This window comes from Sebastes fasciatus, chromosome 5, assembly GCF_043250625.1.
Source record: "Sebastes fasciatus isolate fSebFas1 chromosome 5, fSebFas1.pri, whole genome shotgun sequence".
Lineage (NCBI taxonomy): Eukaryota > Metazoa > Chordata > Actinopteri > Perciformes > Sebastidae > Sebastes > Sebastes fasciatus.
Window position 1 is genome coordinate 34,583,912 of NC_133799.1, and position 20,381 is coordinate 34,604,292.

Consider the following 20,381-nt stretch of genomic DNA (forward strand, 5'->3'; position numbering starts at 1 on the left):
TGGTGAAGATATACACACACACACACCTGACAGTTAAAGTGTCATCTTTAAAGAACAAGACACCTACAGCCTGCCCCCGCAGTGATTTGTCCAGTTCTGACACACTGGATGTGATATCTGCAGCCTATAAACAGAATAGTATTATTTAGATAGAATAAAAGTATTCCAAGATCATATGGATTATGTCTCTATGCAAGCAACACATACACATCACAGAGCTTACAAATTATGCATGCCCCATTTACTTCCATTAAAAATGCAGTATTGATGTTTGTTGTACTGCCTCGGGGTGGAAACACAGAGATTTAGCCTCGGCTAAGTCGGCCCACTCAAATTTGGAACTTCTGGCTAGGACGGCAACTTTGAGCTTAATTAGTGCAAGAGATCTTCATGATGTTTATCCGCCCTCGAGGCATCCTCGCAACCTGAAAATAATAGGTAGTGGAGGGTGAGATCCACAGCACTGGCTTTAGGAGGAAAAAGAGAAACCTAATTGAATTGAAACAGTAGATAAATATGCTCGACTCTGTTAGGGGGAATCTCCTGTTAGCATTAGCTTAATAGTCTTTATACTGAACGGCAGTGTTAAAAATCAGTGGGTAATTCCCTGTATTATTATCTGTCTTTACTGAGACTCCCTTATACAATTTGTATGTGTCGGCTAAACACAACATAAACACTTCTTCATTGACAAATCTTAATTGAAAGAATAGGTCTTCTACAGTAATTAGTACAAACAAACAAAAATGCAACTTTGTCATTTTCATATAAATATGATGAAATTATAAACTAGGCCATACATTGAACGATAAGCTCAACCAGAACTATGCTAAAAAACTTAGCTTTTTATCTCCCACTCATTCAGCAGTGGCTCATTGGTCATAACTCTTACTATAACAGTTAAGGCACTCAAATACTGACATATTGTCAATAAGAAAAAATAAATTACAAAAATAAAATGACAAATGTATGTCATGTTAATGTAATGTTCCATCTTAAGGCTGTTGGGAAATCCTCAACTGCTGCTTATGCTAGTTTCTACAGGGCAGGCACAACAGACTAAAATTCACACGTGAAGGCTCACGCACTTTACCGTATGCTTTAATTCTGTATAGTTTATGATGGAGTGTGGTCGTATATGCAGCGATAAACACTCTTATAGCATTAGATATTACTTTGGCACAGTATGAATCTGCAGTGGGAGGCTGTCTGAACGCTGTGGGGGGAACGGACTTTCTGTCCAGTCTGCTTTTGTTTCGCTCCGCTGATCGACACATTCGGGTGATGCCGTCGTAATTAACTCTTTCAAGTGTCCACGTATAAACCCGACTTCAGTTGAACAGTGTGGGCGTACAGTTTGACACAAATCGTTGTCAGTTTAGCTCGACTATCACGAGCTACTGGGCCGCTACAGCGCTGCTACCATTCTTGGTGCGCTGCCAAAACTTTCCGAGTAAAAGTCACGCTCTAGAGTTTTCTGTTCCGCGCGCGCGAGTAGTAGACGTAAACAGCTGTTTGGGTAACGGCGTACCGAAAGGATGTCGCGGACTGAACCGAACATCCTGTATCGGATCAAATACACAAACCGTTCCACCCCTGGTATTTACCAATTGTTTTAAATTGCTTAGCTACTAATAGTGCCACATGTTACATGTATTATATTGTATGCAGCGATGATGCAACCCGCCGTGGGCTTAGTTTTATTTGTTTTATTAGCTCTTTTTGCGAGGGGCACTGTAAAAAAATAAAATTCCATTTTAACCCCTTGTTAACTTGCAGTAACACCAAATACACTGTCACAATATGAACATATGTCCTTCACCTATAACTTTAAATGAGTGAATAAATAAATAAAGACACCATTTGTGTGGAGAAAAAATGACTTAATGTTTGCCAAAACTGCCAAAATATTTGAATAGCCTCATTCTCATCAAATAAATAGATAATAAATCTCTCTTTCAACGGACTCCATGCGCATGTCATCTTGAACGTTTTAGGATTGATTTTAAGATTTGAACTTTGCGGTTGTGTGTTGCTCAACTGTTTAAATGGGCCGTGTAAATGAGCTTTATAAATAAATCTGGATTCAGATTTTGAACAGCATCTCCTGGGCAACTTAGAACATCTGTGGAGCAGTTCTAAATATTGGGGGGTAATTTCCTAAGTTAAAAAAGTTGATAAAATACCTTTACATCCTCCAGGCCCTAAAAGTAGGACCAAACGTACATCACTCTGATCATTTCTGGCCAGTTTGAACAGATTATCTCCTCTCAGACGCTTGTTGAATATATGCCCGGGTATATATCTTAGATGATGAACTCAACTGGGAGCAGAAAGGTCAAACATCCTGTAGGCATAAAGCAAGAGCGCTGACCTGCATGCATTATCACATTAAGAGAACTTTCCCTCCTCCTTGACAACACTCTCCTCTACTCCTCTTGAGCTACTTAATGACGTAAAGTTACATTCTCACAGTGGGCCCATGTTCTCACCTAGCGTTAACATGTGATCCCCTCACAAGTGGTCAACTCTATGTTCGGTGTGACTGCACCCAAGATGCATTGAATTTGAACCATTCAAAGGTGGTCTGGGCCACATTCTTTTAGCAGTGTGTACATGAATGTGTCCTGGGTTACATTGAAGGACCGCCTACTCAACTGACCTGTGTGTGCTTGTGTAGCCGAGGGTTACATTATGCCTATGCTTTATGAAGGTAATATAATGACGGCAAACACTTAATTACTCCCACGTTGTCAACAGCAGCGCATTACAGCTCCACTCTTTCCGTTCTGTCATGACCTTTCACAATTAAAACCCGACATACACTGCACCGAAAGGCAACCGAACAAAAATAGCTTAATGCACATGTATAGTTCTATAGCTTAATGGCTTGTCAGTGATGTGTCTGTGTTTTTGTCGAGGTGCTCTACACAGATCTGACACCTACCTGCCCGCCCACTCTCAGCCCTGGCTCTCTGGAGCTCTGTGCGGTGCCGTTGACCTGGCAAAGGGTGGTAGTACGGAAGTCCCCAGGCAAGGTCTGAAATTAAAGGCCGTGTAAAGGAAATTCAGAGTTTTGTCTTTAAACACTTTATAAATGTTGGAAAATAATGACTGAAAACATGTGCAAAGACTGTGCACATTGTAGTACTGGATGGTGGAGTTAGACTGTTAAACTGTTTTTAGGCGGGGCTGAAATCATGGCTCGATGAAACACTGGAGTCATCCTTAACATAACCCCACCCATCTTCACAAACGTGTTTTTTGAAAGGCAAAATATAAACCCAGAACAATATCAAAGGTTATGTCAGTTAGCTCAGTCGGTAGAGCATGAGTTTCATATTGACATGATCGTGAGTGCAAGACCCACTATTGGCATTTTCATCACTGCTGCAAACAGAAATAGGTTACATGTTTATTTGCATATAGAGCGGGGAAGTGAGATCCGTTCTCAAGTGGTCACTTAAGACGCATATGGAGACGCATTCTAACGCCTGGCGTGAACTGACGTAGTTAGAGCTGTTCACTTGTGATCAGATCACCCAAGACCTACAGTATGTTAATGCATGTAGAGACAGTTGTGTATCAGAAGTGTCTGGCAATGTATTATTCACTGACTAAAATAGTCATATGTTTTTTTAGAATTTCCCAGCCTTTGTGGGTGAATTATGTTACTGCAGTGGTTTCCTGTTTGTAGCGAGTGCACTGTGTGGGCTGACAAGTGAGTTTTGAAAGTCAGATGTCTTTGCCCATAGCAGCATAATCATTAATACAACTTATTTTGTCAGTTTTGTGTTGTTTAGGTCGAAACAAATGCCTCAAATTGATCTCGAAAAATGCCAACATCATTGTCAGTTTGTGAAATGTTCAGCCTCTAATTCCACTCAGTTATTTTTAACAGTTGTATCTGTCATAGTTTTTAACAGTCATATATTGTATTCGTCATATCTCTCTATTTTTTCTCCCACACACTGAACACAGATTGTGGCCTGCTCTTTGGTTTTCCCAGCATGACACATTATCAGTGCTGTCACAGCGAGTGGCCCTTATTTTAAGGAGGAGGCAGTAGAGCTGTGATACTGATTTCCACATTCTCTCCAAACCTGTGCAGACTATAGAATTTGTGCAGTGGTGGACAGTGACTGTAGAAACTGTATTTAAGTACATTTTGTGGTACTTTACTTGAGTATATCCATTTCATGTTGCTTTATTCCTATTCGTCCTATGCCTCCTATTATTACTATTCCTATTCTTTATTACCATTTTACAGGAAAACACATTTTTAGCTTATAAAGTACAACACATTGTTAAAGGGGACATATCGTGCTCATTTTCAGGTTCATGTTTGTATTTTGGGTTTCTATTAGAACATGTTTACATGCTTTAATGTTAAAAAAACACATTATTTTCCTCGTACTGTCTGTCTGAATATACCTGTATTCACGCTCTATCAGAAACGCTCCGTTTTAGCGCATTTCAACGGAATGGCGACGGAATTGCGTTGCTAGGCAACAGTTTGGGTCCATGTTTACTTCCTGTCAGCTGATGTCATTCACATACACTGCAACAGGAAATAAACTGGGACACATTTACAGTGTTTACGTTTAAAACTGTGAAATGGTCTAAATATTGTATATTTGTGACATCACAAATGGACAGAAATCCTAACGGCTTGTTTCAAAACACACATTTTCTGACTACGGGCTGTGTGTATTTCACCATGGATTGAGTGTTTTGATACTTTCACAGTATTTACATATCACTTAAACCTGCTTTATAATATAAAAGACATGAAAATCTCACTTTTTACAATATGGGAGCTTTAAGATTAAAGCAGTAGTTCCCAACCATTTGGCTTGTGACCCCTTACAAAACACAGTGTCTTCAGTTTCAGATGTCTATGAGTTGTAAGCAGTTCGATCAACGAGACATTTCCCCTCTAAACCTCTTAGTTGGTTTCATTTCAATAAATGTTTGAGGCATAAAGAGGTAAAATGATCCAATCCATTATTTCACAAACAAGAAAACAGATTTGTGTAGCTGAATGTTTTCTTCTTTCCTACCTTACGTCCATTTCTCTTGTGACTAAAAGTTAGTTGAATCCAGTTGTTCCCAACTTAGAGGTCTTGAAAGTGTTTATTACCTCCGCCAAGGCCGAAGGCCTAGAAAGGAGGTTATGTTATTACCGGCGTTGGTTTGTTGGTTTGTCCGTTTGCAGTATTATTCCAAAAGTCCGCGATGGATTTGAATGAAATTTTTTGGAGGGGTAGGGTGTGGCACATTGAACAATCTATTAGATTTTGGTGCCGATCCAGATCATGATCCGGCTTTGGGAATTTTTTTGAATAACTACGCTCAGCCTGTGTATTAACACCAAAGGCTTTAAGACATGCACAGTGTAACTGATGACGCGTCACCCTGCCTCTTTCCTTCTGCCTTCTGGTAAAATAATCCAAAATTAAGTCGGTCCAGTCGTGGTCAGATGTAGCACCTCTAACGGGAATTGAATTTAAAAGTCGAGCAATGTTTTCCTCACGTGAATTCATCTTGTCAAGCCAGCTATCCTCCTCTGTCAACCACAATCTGTCATCTGTCAATAAATTTCATTGAGCCACGTCAATAAATTTTCCGGGAAAAACTTTACGACAACGTTACGTTTAAGAGCTTCAAAACTATATTTATCATTTGAATTTGACATTGATTCTTACATTGTATTAAAGCTGAGAGTTTATTTATTCAGAAACACATTAAAAAACAAAGCCCAAAACACACTTTATCATGAAAAAACTTGTTTTTACAAGAATGCGCTGCTGCGACTTCCGACTTGTTTTGATAGTGAGGGTCACAGTCTGGGCCAAAACAGAGCCTTGACTGAAAAAGAGTGATCACATGGTCCACACAGTGACCTGAAGGCCAATCATTCAAAGACAAAAGTAAAGCGTAATGCTTGCACCAGAGCGAAGTGTTGGACCATGGGTTGGAGGAAGGAAGCAGTAGTTCCCTCCACTGCCCTGTAGGTCAGCACCAGAGCTTTGAGCTGGATGGGAGCTGCACCAGGGAGCGGATGTAGTGAGTGAAGAAGAGGAGTGGCGTGGGAAAACTTAGTGAAGTGGAATACCAGGCAGACAGAAGCTATCCAGACTAGCTGCAGAGGTCTGGTGGCAGGGGGCTCCGGCAAGGAGAAGGTCGCAGCCGTCCATTTGGGAGTTACGTTTCTATGCCAGTGAGGAAAGGACAAATCCTGTCCTTGTCCTGGGTCACACACAGGTTCCAGTAAGAGTTGGCATCGCCTCAACATTATTAATAGTGATAGACAGGTCTCGGTGTGGACATCCTTTCCCCCTAAAGGAATGCAGCTCAGACAGCCACTCTGAGATATCTGCCAGGCAAGCAGTGATGTGTACCTTCACCTGAATGTGAAATGAGGGTATAACAAGAATAGTTGTTGCTGTGGTAGGAGAAGCCATGCAAGTGTACTTTAATTTATGATAGTTTCTCTGTATACTCTCATGGGGGGGATGAGAGGAAGAGATGCTTCTTCAAGAAATCATATTATTGTCATAAAGCTGAAGTAGGCAAGATTGGAGTAAATATGATTAAAAAAAAGTTATTTTTAAAAAACGGTCGCAATATCGTGACAGTAGTGCATGAAACAGGTAACCTGAAAAAATCATGTTCCTCTGTGTCCTCCGATGCTCCTAACGGCATCTGCAAGATTTCACAAACCGGAGGAAAACAAGCAGTAAGAGCTGATCTGAGGTCTGCTGTCCATCTGCCGTCTATGAGAGCCAGCTGTCAATCACTCGGGAACTCCGGTCAAACGGTCAAACTAGGCAGCGCTGATCAAATATGAATCAATATTATGTTACGTTAATGCCTAATTCTTTCCTCAAATGTTTTCAGAATCATATTGTAGTGATGATCCAAGTTCCGGTCACATGAAAGGAGCACAGCCAATAGGAACGCTCTCTCAATGAAATGACCTGTGATTGGTCAAAGTCTCCCGTCACAGGCTAGATTTTCCTAAAGTCTGAAAACAGAGCCATGAGGAGGAGCAGAAGTCTAGTTATCTCTCAGAACACTAGAATTACAATATGCTGAAAGGTTATTATGGAATTTTTGCCCAATGATGCCAAAAATATACTGCCTACTGACACTTTAAGGACACGTCGTGAAACACAGACTTTTCTCAGGACCTTTATCAAGGACAAATTTAAGAACAAACTTAGGAAGATATTGTTCTCAGCTGTATTGAGACTGATTGGAGAAGACACCGGAGAGCGTACTGAACTCATTTAGGTAATCTATTGAAGCAGCCACATATGGACCATACCACGCAAAGGCAACTTCTGCATCTGTGATCCAGCATTGTTCAATATTCCAAACAGACCACTCTATGTGATCTACTGTGTGTGTAATCTTATTCATTCATCCTCATATGCCCAATAAACAGAGTTGTGATGCTGGTAATGTGTTGGGGAAATCACCAGATGTTGTGTAGCAGGAGTGTGGTTCGTTAAACATTTGTTTCCTCGTTTAGCATCTGTTTCTCCTCTCGCTACATGAAAGTTCTCCTCTGTGCAGTCATAATGATCCCCAACACTGTCCTGTGATTATTCACCCCCTGCAATAATTTTGCAAAGTTTGTTTTAGAAAAGTTTGCGCGGTTATTTTAAGATGGCTCAGGCATCACAACAGTGTTCATTTGCATTGGAGAGTGGAAGTGGATCAAAGTTTGTTGTTTGGGAGATGAGGATGATCTGCTAATTTATTTAAACCTGTTTTCTGAAAGAAAGAAAACAATTGAAAGAAGCACAATATGAAAGAATGGCATGATCATAATTAAAGTTGGCCAGGTGAGCAATATAACCATCATATCATTATAATAGGCAGTATATTTCTGGCATCATTGCCAAAAATAGCATGATAACCTTTCAGCAAATTGTAATTCAAGTGTTCTGAGAGAAAACTAGACTTCTGCTCCTCCTCATGGCTCTGTTTTCAGGCTTTAGAAAATCTAGCCCGTGACGGGAGACTTTGACCAATCACAGGTCATTTCATTTAGAAAGCGTTCCTATTGGCTGTGCTCCGGTCATGTGACCGGAACTTGGCGTTCCTTCACCAGGTTTCTCAATGGTGGCGGCGTCACAAACGTTCTCATTTTACAGCTAAACCGTGCACTACAAGATTATTCTGAAAACATTTGAGGAGAGAAATAGGCATTAACGTAACATAATATTGATTCATATTTGATCAGCGCTGCCTAGTTTGACCGTTTGGTCGCAGTTCGCGAGTGACAGACGGCAGATGGACAGCAGACCTCAGATCAGCTCTTTCTGCTTGTTTTCTTCCGGTCTGTGAAATCTTGCAGATGCCGTTAGGAGCACCAGAGGACACCGGAGGCACATGATTGTTTTCAGGTTACCTGTTTCATATACTACTGTCACGATATAGTGACCGTTTTTATAGAAATAGCTTTTTTTTTCAATCTTGCCTACTTCAGCTTTAACTTCAACAGTGTCGGCATACAGTTTGACAGAAACTGTTGTCCATTTAGCTTGATTAACCCGGCTAACCGGGCTAAACCAACTATGCTACAAGGGCGATTTCATATTTGGTATGCTTGATCCTTACCATGACGTGTACGATTGTCCCCCCTCCCCACTTCCCCGCCGTTCAGCTTTCACAATAGTAAAGTTGTTCCGTACCCAAGTACACTTGCGTCATCATCCACGTGTATTTGTTTATGTTGAGATCAGCTGTTCTAGTGGTGGACCATTGTAAAACGCTTCATTCAACCTTGACAGAAACTAAATAAAACTCACCAAAACTGTCGTCATTAATCCTCGGATCAGCTCTTACTGCTTGTTTTTCCTCCGGTCTGTGAAATCTTGCAGATGCCGTTAGGAGCACTGTAGGACACCGGAGGACACAGAGGCACATGATTTTTTTCAGGTTACCTGTTTCGTGTACTACTGTCACGATATAGCGATCGTTTTATAAAAATAACTTTTTAAAAAAAAAGTTTTTTAATCATATTTGCTCCAATCTCGCCTACTTCATCTTTAATTGTGATGTAACACAATACACTTGAAAAACTCCCATCAATGAATCTTTCTGCACCACTGCACAGAAATCTGGAAATAAAATTCCATCCTGTTGGTGCCACGCGTGGGAGTTGTCTCTGACATATGTCATCGAAGCGGTTATATTGGCTTTGGGGAGCTGGAAAAGAACTCAGACAGGCCGGTGAGGTGTGAGAAGAATATTTGACATCCTGTCATCTTTGCTGCTCCTTGGTTCAGGGCCACATGCACACGCAGGTTCAGGTGGGGGGAGCAAAGGAGTCATAGAGCCAGAGAGATCTTTATCTTGACTTTTGGCATGTACTCTGTTAAGAACGTAGGCCATTACTGCAACTCCCTCCGGAAAATTATAGTCCTCCCAAAAATGTAAGGATCAGGGGTCGATTTACAACCGTTGCGTACGCACAAAATAAATGTGCAAACGTAACGCCCCTTCCCACACAAAAATTGTCGCAAAAAGATTTCTTTTCTTGGTCTTCCTCTCAGTTGCTGGGATTCACCGTAAAGATCCGTTGATCAGCAGGCTTGTTTATATGCAGAGACATTCGTGAGTTGCTTTGAATCGACCATTTATGGTTGAATGTGGGCGTGTAGAGGGCGGGATGTGAGGTTGACCCACGTGCGGACAATTCCGAGTTGATTTGGGAATTATAAAAGGAAATTGCATGCTGGCAGGCGTACGCACGGTTTTACAAATCAGAATATTTTTTTGACGTACGTACATTTCTTCTTTGGTACATACGCAAACATTTAGTGTGGATCCTGTGCACTGTTTTATTACCAGGGCTGTAACATTTTCTGCCTCCTGCCCTCTGTAACATATTTAAACTTCTCTTACAGCCCGGACACACCAGGAACGTCAGGAGTGCGTGGCGGCTGCGTTATCTGTTGTTTTTAATTTCAGCGTCCGTGTTAACAGGTGCGTGTCACGCGCGTCTCAGCTGCGTCTCTTCTAGAGGATAGAGGTCTTGCCTATTTTTGACGCGTGCCGCACGCGTCTCACAGCAGCAACAGTTTATTGACATCATACCAGCAAGATTACTACAGTTTTGATGTCTATCTGTAGAATATGTTACGGAGATGAAAAAAAAAGTAAAGACTTATTTCACAAATCAACACTTCTTGCTTTCATTTAGAAATAAAAGCCCTCAAGCGTTTTTTCTGTGGACATAATTCCTTCATTTGTTAACACAAGGCTTTTATTCTGAAATATATACCGGACAGTGTTCTACAACATGGAGTGACTTGGAGAGCTCCATGAATGAATATAGTACAGAGTTTTAATTGTGATTACTACTATTATTTACAAATTCCCACACGTTTCTTAACCTTTGTCAGTCTAAAATAAATATAAATTATATTTATAATTAAATGAAATGGCCATTAAAAAGCAAACTGTATGTAGAAAGAAAGGGCTGACAGCAGCAGCTGACACGCAGCTGAAATGCAGCTGGTGTGAACGCCCGAAGCGTGAATCACGCAGCCACCACGCCACGCAGCCGCCACGCGCTCCTGACGTTCCTGGTGTGTCCCAGGCTCTCATGTCTGAAACATAGCAGAGCAGATGAAACAGCTCTGAAAAAATGACTGGTATCAGTTGATCTGTCTGCCGCAACAACAACAACAACAAATTGTGCTTTGCTGGTTTAGTTTCTTCTTTAACTACGTAGGCAACAGCTGTAATTATCTCAGTGTGGATTTTAACCCGTCTGCCAGTGTTTGACAGGCTGTAATACCAAATCTTTGTGTTGTGTTCAAACAAAAGGAAGCTCCAAATAATTGCTTCCATTATTTGACTCCTTCCCCTCATTGAGCTCTCTGTGAAAGAAGACAACACAGTTAATCAGCCTCTTCAGTGTGTTCTCGGTTTGTCCCACTTGTGCATTTTCTCTCCCTTCTGTCGGTTCAGTCAGAAGTCCACCCTGCAGTTCTAAATTGCTGCTGCCCTCAGATGTTCACGCTGTAACCTCATGTATTGTAGCTGCCTTGCTGTGACAAGTTGTGGTTTGTGATACCTGTTGAGACCCCGTGACACATTCTCTGTCGCGAAAGGCAAAGGTTCTAGTAGCCTTAGTTTTTATTGTTCACAACCGTTTCAAGTCATTTTAACAGAGTACAGAAGCTAAACGAGTTGTCTTACGCCCGGGACACACAGGGAACGCCAGGAACGTGTGCCGGCTGCGTGGCGTGGTGGCTGCGTGATTCACGCGTCGGGTGTTCACACAAGCTGCGTTTCAGCTGCGTGTCTGCTGCGTTTCTGCTGCTGTCAGCCCTTTCTTTCTAAATAGAGTTTGCCTTTTAATGGCTATTTCATTTCATTATAAATATCATTTATATTTATTTTAGACAGAGAAAGGTTAAGAAACGTGTGGTAATTTGTAAATAATAGTAATAATTTACAATTAAAACAATGTCACATGCATAAGAAAACAACAAAGATCATTTAACTTTAAAGACATTTTGAAACTATAACAAGTCTAAGTGGAAAAAAATACATTTGTATTAATGTACCACCCGGTTACATATACAACGAATTTCTACAAAATACATGTATTTGGTAAATAGTGAATGGACTTGCATTTATATTGCGCCTTTCTAGTCTTCCGACCACTCAAAGCGTTTTACACTACAGGTCAGCATTCACCCATTCACACACACACACACACACATTCAAACACTAATGGCAGAGGCTGCCATGCAAGGAGCCAACCTGCCCATCAGGATCTAATCTAAATACTCATTCACACACCAATGGCTCAGCCGTCAGGAGCAATTTGGGGTTCAGTATCTTGCCAAAGGACACTTGCAGAAGGGATTATGTTTTCATAATAAGGAAATGTTCAACATATCTGTTTACGGACATGTTGACTCTAAATATATCATTAAAATGTTCACTGGGTGTTCGGATCAATATTCATGCTGTGATCAGTGGTCTCTATAAAGGCCGATCAGATTTGAAAAGGGACAATGTCCATGAATCACATTTAAACAAATGTAAATGTACCTGAGTTAACTGAGAGTCGAGTTTTCATGATCAGAATCAGAATCAGAATCAGAAAGGTGTTTATTGCCAGGTGTAAGAGGTATACACTAGGAATTTTCTTTGGTTTTGTTGGTGCAAGACAAACTGTATAATAACAAAAGAATAGATAAAAACGTTAGAATAAAATAATAAAAATGTACAATTTACAAATTACAAATAAGCTATAAACATGATATAAAGATAGTGCAAATATTGAGAGAGGGGGGAGAGTCAGTGTCGGCAGGGGGGGGGGGGCAGTAGTGTGTGTGTGAGGGAGAGACAGTCACAGGGGGGCGGATGGGCTGTTGGAGAGCCCCACTGCCATGGGGAAGAAACTGTTTTTGTGGCGTGAGGTTTTGATCCTGATGGACCTTAACCTCCTGCCAGATGGCAGAGTCTGAAATAGATGATGTCCAGGATGGGAGGGGTCGGCCACAATCTTCACAATCTTCACAATCTTCCCTATCCATCCTATAATCATAAAAAATGGCATACATTAGTTAAGAACAAATATAAAAAAAAACATATACAATACAGTTACGTAAAATGAGTGGACAAAATCCAAGAACCAATACAGTCATGTTAAAGGGGGATTAAAATAGCATCAGTGCCAACGTTGTTCTCAACAAGCCATTTCTTGACATTACACTTCAATGAATAATGAATAATACGACGGGGACTCTTAATTGATTGCAGTACTGAATTCCATTGATGTGATGCTCTGAAGGAATAGATGGCCTGGCTAAATGCAGAGTGGGAGTTGTGCAGTCCCCCCCACACCCACTAGCTGCCCATATTCTGTAGTAGCTCTGTTTACGGTAGATTTGAAGTTGATGAGACCAGACAGAGAAGGAGGAGCTAACCGTGAATAATGACCGGGCGGCTGTGGCTCAGGGGTAGAACGGGTCGCCCACCAATCGGAAGGTCAGCGGTTCGATCCTCCTCCAGTCTGCATGTGGAAGTGTCCTTTGGCAAGACACTTAACCCCAAATTGCTCCTGAAGGCTGAACCATCGGTGTGTGAATGAGTGTTTAGATTAGATCCTGATGGGCAGCTTGGCTCCTTGCATGGCAGCCTCTGCCATCAGTGTATGAATGTGTGTGTGAATGAGTGAATGCTGACATGTAGTGTAAAGTGCTTTGAGTGATCGGAAGACTAGAAAAGCGCTATATAAATGAAAGTACATTACTATTACCATCACCTGCAGGGTTAGTTGGCTGACCACTGTAGATATTGAGCTAACTGCTAACACTATTTTCACAACCAGTGCCAACATTCAGCGCCAATGCAGGAAGTACATGCCACCTACAGAAGTTCTCCGATGACTCCTCCATCGTCAGCTGCATCACAGATGACAACGAGGAGGAGTACAGAGCCCTGGTGGAGAACTTCATAGGGTGGTGTGATAACAATCACCTCCAGCTCAACATTGGAAAGACCAAGGAGCTGGTGGTGGACTTCCGGCGGAGCACGAGGCCCCCAACTCCCATCACCATCCGAGGGGAGGAGGTGGAGGTGGTGGACACCTACAAGTTCCTGGGAGTACATATGAACAGTAGACTTGACTGGACTGATAACACCGAGGCCCTCTACAGGAAGGGACAGAGCAAACTGTTCTTCCTGAGGAGGCTCAGGTCTTTTAATGTATGCAATAGGCTGCTGCAGATGTTTTACCAGTCTGTAGTAGCCAGTGTTCTCTTTTTTGCTGTGGTATGTTGGGGGGGTAACATGAACACAAGGGATGCCAACAGACTGAACAGGCTGGTGAGGAAGGCTGGCTCTGTGGTTGGATCTGAGCTGGACGGTCTGGAGGTGGTGGCAGAGGGCAGGATGAGGAGGAAGCTGGACGCTATCCTGGAAAACCCCTTCCACCCCCTCCATGATGAGCTAGTCAAGATGAGGAGCACCTTCAGCCACAGACTCATCCCTCCTCGGCACAACACAAAGCGCCTGGGTCAGTCCTTCATGCTGGTAGCCATCAGGCTCCACAACCAAGGCTGACCCCCATATGACAACTATTAGGACTTTTAAGAAATTTAAACATGCACTATCTGGCGCACTACTCACTTTACACTATACATCCTATATACCACTTTATTGCTGACTGCACATATGTACATATTACATTTATTTATTTATTTATTTATTGTACATACTACATTTATTTATTTATTGACGGACTGTACACACTATGTTCACCCATTCACTCTGTATCTTTTATATCTCTATTATTGTCTTTAGAATTTTTGTATACCTTTACCTCTCCTGTGATTCACTCTGTTTGCTGATGTTGCTGCTTTGACACCTGAATTTCCCTCTGGGGATTAATAAAGGTCCATCTTATCTTATCTTATCTTATCTTAAGTAGCGATGCAGAAAGTTGGGGTGTGGAGGCTGGGGTGAGAATTACTGCGATTAGCTTGTTTACTGGTGCTAACTGAGAGTTAGCAAGCTGGCGTATTGCTCTGACTCTACCTATCTGGCGTGGAGAGGAGGTTGTGTTGCTCTGGCTCTACCTATCTGGCGTGGAGAGGAGGTAGTGTTGCTCTGGCTCTACCTATCTGACGTGGAGAGGAGGTCGTGTTGCTCTGACTCTACCTGTTTGGCGTCGAGAGGAGGTTTTGTTGCTCTGACTCTACCTGTTTTGCGTAGAGAGGAGGTTGTGTTGCTCTGGCTCTACCTGTTTGGCGTGGAGAGAAGGTTGTGTTGCTCTGGCTCTACCTGTTTGGCGTGGAGAAAAGGTTGTGTTGCTCTGGCTCTATCTGTTTGGCGTGGAGAGAAGGTTGTGTTGCTCTGGCTCTACCTGTTTGGCGTGGAGAAAAGGTTGTGTTGCTCTGGCTCTATCTGTTTGGCAACGCCTGGAAGCTGCTTTACATCCTCCTGGATCCACCTTCTCACATATGTTCACATTATATGTATTATTCTTTGTCATATGGATTGTCTATGTTGTATTTTCTTGATGTTGTTACTGTGTACACACAACATCTATTGCACGTCTGTCCATCCTGGAAGGGGGATCCCTCCTCTGTTGCTCCTCCTGAGGTTTCTTCCATTTTTTTCTCCCTGTTAAAAGGATTTGTTTGGTTACGTTTTCCTTATCCGATGAGAGGGTCGTACTGTAAATGACAGAGGGTGTCGTATCCTGTACAGATTGTAAAGCCCCCTCAGGCAAATTTGTGATTTTGGGCTATACAAATAAAAATGACTTGACTTGACTAGTTCTGAGAGCTTTTGTGACCGACTACCACTAGCATGGTCCCAGCAGTCTCAAGTTCATAGAGACACATATTTTCGCAGCGGTGCGTGGATGTATTTTGCTGTGCTGCATTTCGGTGTGACCTGTGTGAAGTATTGCTTACAGAGATGTTTTCCAGCCCCTCAGCGTAATCAAGCAATTCCCCAGCTTTCTGCTGAACAAGTGGCAGTGGAGTGGAAAGTATGATATTACACATGCATCCGTAAACATGTCATTTAACGCATATTTGAAAAGCTGCTTTGAATTTGGCAGTGATTTTCTCACACCGTGTTATCCAGGAGCACATCGGGTCTAAATTTATTATTGGCTCTTGCAGCAGAAATACCATTTTATTACACCAATTTACTGTGGCATTTTGTCCATTTTAAATGTTCCTCAGCTTGCATGTTGGGGCTGTAAAACACAGTATATGGCATCTTGTTAAGTGGCGGTAGAGATCTGTATACCTGAAGCTGATGAGGAGTGATAGAAGGATATTACATCTGCATCCAGCTCTCCCCTGCACAGCTGTCGGGCCAGAAAAACCCCTTTGGTGTTTCAAATGGTGATGATACCAGGGAGCAGTCGCGCAGGCAGAAGCACACTAACACACACACCCATATGCATGTGTGTGTGCACATAGCCACATCTTCATCTGACTCGTCTTACTTGAGGTAATTCCACCGACAACTTTGAAGATGGGGGATGAGTGAGGGTGAGAGAGCATATGAATGAAGTCTGTGGAGTGTTTGGAAGGAAACGGGGTGAGAGTGAGGAGGAGGAAAAGGAGAGTAAATTAAGAGTAAGGTGATGGGTTGTTAACAATAATAAATCTGCCAAGAGGACTCTCAGTCACTAAAGTCCTCCACACTGCACTTTTTTTTATTTGGATTTTGAAGGGAATTTGCTGGATTGTCATCAGGGTTGTTCTTTCAGACATTAGAAAGCTCCTCCAAAGACACACAAGACATTATACAACAGGTTTCACAGGCGGAGTATTACTCTACCCATGACAAGTAAACTGATCTCTGTGTAAAAACTGGTGGAAGACCCCTTCATGCAGACCATCCATCTATCCATTTCATGCCCTCACCACGGTCATGGGAGGCTGGAGTCTATCCCAGCACACATTAGATGGGAGACAGTTACCATTTTCCAAGGGGTTAACATATACACCGATCAGCCGTAACATTAGGTCAGCACGGGGTCACCCTGACCGGTCTGCGGCTACACAGCCCCATACGCAACAAACTGCGATGGTCTGTGTGTTCTGACACTTTTCTGTCGGATCCACCATGAACTTTTTCAGCAATTTGAGCTCCAGTAGCTCTTCTATTGGATCAGACAACACGGGCCAGCCTTCGCTCCCCATGTGCATCAATGAGTCTCGGGTCTGACCCTGTCAGTCGGTTCACCGGTTTTCCTTCCTTGGACCACTTTTGGTAGGTCCTGACCACTGCAGACCGGGAACATCCCACAAGAGCTGCAGTTCTGGAGATGCTCTGACCCAGTCGTCTAGCCAGCACTATTTGGCCCTTGTTGTCAAAGTCCCTCACATCCTTACACTGGCCCATTTTTCTACTTCCAACACAAAGTTCAAAGTTCAAAATGTTCACTTGCTGTCTAATATATCCCCCCCACTGCCAGGTGCCAAGGTAACGAGATATTCCATGTTATTCACTTCACCTGTCAGTGGTCTTAATTAGGGATGAACCGATACCACTTTTTTTCCGACTGAGTACAAGTACAAGTACTTACATTTGGGTACTCGCCGATACCAAGTACCGATACGAGTACTTCTCTGTGCCAAAAATCCCTCGTTAACAGCCAGCTGGAGGGTGTGAGCGACACACGACAGGCTGGGGAGTCCCGCATACGAGGCGGTGCACCGCGAACGGCTCTAGGTCGGCTTGGAAAGGCTCGGGGTGAAGGTGGCTCGCGGCCGCAGCTTTACAGCGCTTCCCGCCTGGTCCTCACCGCAACGCGGACAAAGGCCTCGCTGCGCCCTCTCTCCCCGCCTGTGCGCCCCAACCGCATCGTGGCGCAATGAAAGTAAGGGCCGGCGCTAGCCGGCTGAGGTGAGAATCACCGTAAAGTGGTAACGGTGCAGTTGTATTGGAGCCGTTTTGCGAGTACAAGTACATGAGCACAGTATCAAACCCGATACCCGATACTGGTATCGGTATGGCTACAGTGCATTTGACACAGTTTTGATGCAACTTGGGGATGCTTGTTGCTGATTGGTCAAAAGGGTGCCTGTATAATCAATGAGCAACAACATATTGCCTGTTGCATAATTTTTCTTGAAATGATCAGCATCCACCATTCTGACCACTAAAATAAAAAGTAAAATACTACTACTACTACTACTTGTACTACTGTAAACTGCACTGAAATTACCCCAAAACACCAACCCCTTATCAAGCATCTCTCCACCCCGGTGGTTTGAGGTGGAGTGGCTTGTTTGATGGTTTCCACACACACACACGTCAAATTATTCCTCCTTGAAACATCACCGTTGGAGACGTGGCTGTCACTTCTCCCTCCTGCCAGCCCGCTGCGCGTCAAACAAAGTTTTACCCTGAATCAGCTTCGTCTGTGAGCGTCTGTGACTGACTGCGGTTAAAAAGAAAAACAGTTGCCAGATGTTTCATCATATCTATTATACTTTAAGAACAGCCTGTTTTAAGCTTAAGCTCACAATGTACAGTTGCTTATCAGCTCAGCTGACAGCCGGATTTGTCTTATCTGAAATCCAATATAGCTTTGATTCACAAAACGGTTATCATGAAAAAGGGGAGAGCTCAGAAAGGTTGAAGATTAGGTAAATCTTTTTGTCTCCTGATCCACTTATTCGTGCATCTCCACTCCCCATTCACCAACGTTACAGTGATTCTAAACTGTGCACTCATTTTAGTGTTGCAATTAATATTTTTTTAAAGGCTCATTCCGGTTTACAACCAGATAGATCTATATTCATAGCTGTAGTGCCACAGTTTCCATCAATTAAAATAACATCTTATTCACTACTGCAGAGACCCAGACGCCGTCCTATCCGATAAATTATTACATTTTGATGGAGCGTTTCTATTTTAACCGCCGCAGCTTTTTGATAAGCATTTTGAGTCGAGTCCAAGTGAGATACACACACCGGACACGCCGTGTTTGTCGACCAGTCTGCCAGCTCTGCCTAATTTGCACGTAGAGATCGGATCTCAACAGAAGCAGAATTGAGACGACAAAAACTAACACTCGTTCCAGGTGTAAATGCAAAAGCCTCATGATATGATCAGATGTCATTATCCAAATACAGATCACATGTTTAGACAGGGTACAAATGGGGTCCCATTTCCTAATACTCTTCGATCCAAAAAACCAAGAAAAAGAAATCCCATCCATGTGCCTTTCTGTATTTTTTGGAGGTCCTCTCAATCCTTCCTTCCTCTTACACAGCTCATTCTCAACTCAGTGTCTTGTTCTCTCCTATTCTCTCTTCATCTAAGTAGCATTAATTCTCTCTCAACCAGGAGCATAAACATTCTGGTAAACTATGACCTTAAACTGTCGCAGCCTCCCATTTAAACAAAAGTCGTCAATTTTCAAAGGTCCGTCCACTTATAAATTTAATTCTCTTAAAGGTCCCATATCGTGCTCATTTTCAGGTTCATATTTGTATTTTATGTTTCTACTAGAACATGTTTACATACTTAAATGTTAAAAAAAAAACTTTATTTGTCTCATACTGTCTGCCTGAATATACCTGTATTTACCATCTGTTCGAAATGCTCCGTTTTAATACATTTCAATGGAATTGCAACATAATTGTGTTGCTAGACAACCATTTGGGTCCTTGTTTACTTCCTGTCAGCTGATGTCATTCACAAACACTGCAACAGGAAATAAACTGGGACACATTTAGAATGTTTACGTTTAAAACTGAGTAATGGTCTAAACATTGTATATTTGTGACATCACAAATGGACAGAAATCCTAACGGGTTGTTTCAAAGGCAGTGTTTCTGAATATGGGCTGTGTGTATTACCTCATAGATTGAGCCTTTTGATACTTTAACAGAATTTTTACCGCACTTAAACTTGCTTTATAATATAAAAGACATGAAAATCTCACTTCTTACAATATGGGACCTTTAAAATATAGGGGGGGGGTATTGAATTTGCATTACCGCACCGAAAAGAGAACTGAGCCGGAAGGCAAAGCTCTCGATCTACCGGTTAAATCTTCATTCCTACTCTCACCTATGGTAATGTGGGCTGGGTCATGACCGAAAGAACTAGATCGCGGGTACAAGTGGCCAAAATGGGTTTCCTCAGGAGGGTCTCCCTTAGAGATAGGGTGAGAAGCTCAGTCATCCATGAGGGACTCGGAGTAGAGCCGCTACTCCTTTGCGTTGAAAGGAGCCAGCTGAGGTGGTCCGGTTATCCAGTAAGGCACGACCAGCCAGCTGGGATGAGGCCACGGGGAAGACCCAGGACTAGGTGGAGAGATTATATCTCCACACTGGCCTGGGAACGCCTCGGGATCCCCCAGTCAGAGCTGGTTAATGTGACCCGGGAAAGGGAAGTTTGGGGTCCCCTGATGGAGCTGTTGCCCCCGCGACCCGACCCCGGATAAGCGATTGATAAGATGAGTGATGAGATGAGATAAAACACTGTTTCCTCCTATGATGTTCAATACTATGATATATATATATACGTATATATATATAATAAAGATTAATGCCATCCCAATAAGGCAAGTAAATCCTATTTTGAAAATAAAAAGTAGATAAACTGATTTAAGGGTTTACCCTCCACTGCACCCCGTAGTTATTAATCTTCATCACTTCTCTCTCTCACCGGTGTCCTCCTCTGTATCTTCTCCCCTTTGTGTCATCCACATCACTTTAATAGGAAATGATAGCTTCTCTCCATCGCTCGCTCTTTCTCCTGCCTCAGCAGCACCCACACACACACGCACTCACACACACACACACACACACACACACACCCTCAACAGATGTTCAGTCCAATCAACTGGA

At 42.6% G+C, this 20,381-nt stretch overlaps 1 protein-coding gene across 2 annotated transcripts in view; it reads left to right on the top strand.

The window, feature by feature from the left end:
- Positions 1-20,381, top strand: part of naaladl2 (N-acetylated alpha-linked acidic dipeptidase like 2) — a 534,957-nt gene that overhangs the window by 399,346 nt on the left and 115,230 nt on the right. The gene's annotated exons all lie outside the window — the stretch shown is intronic.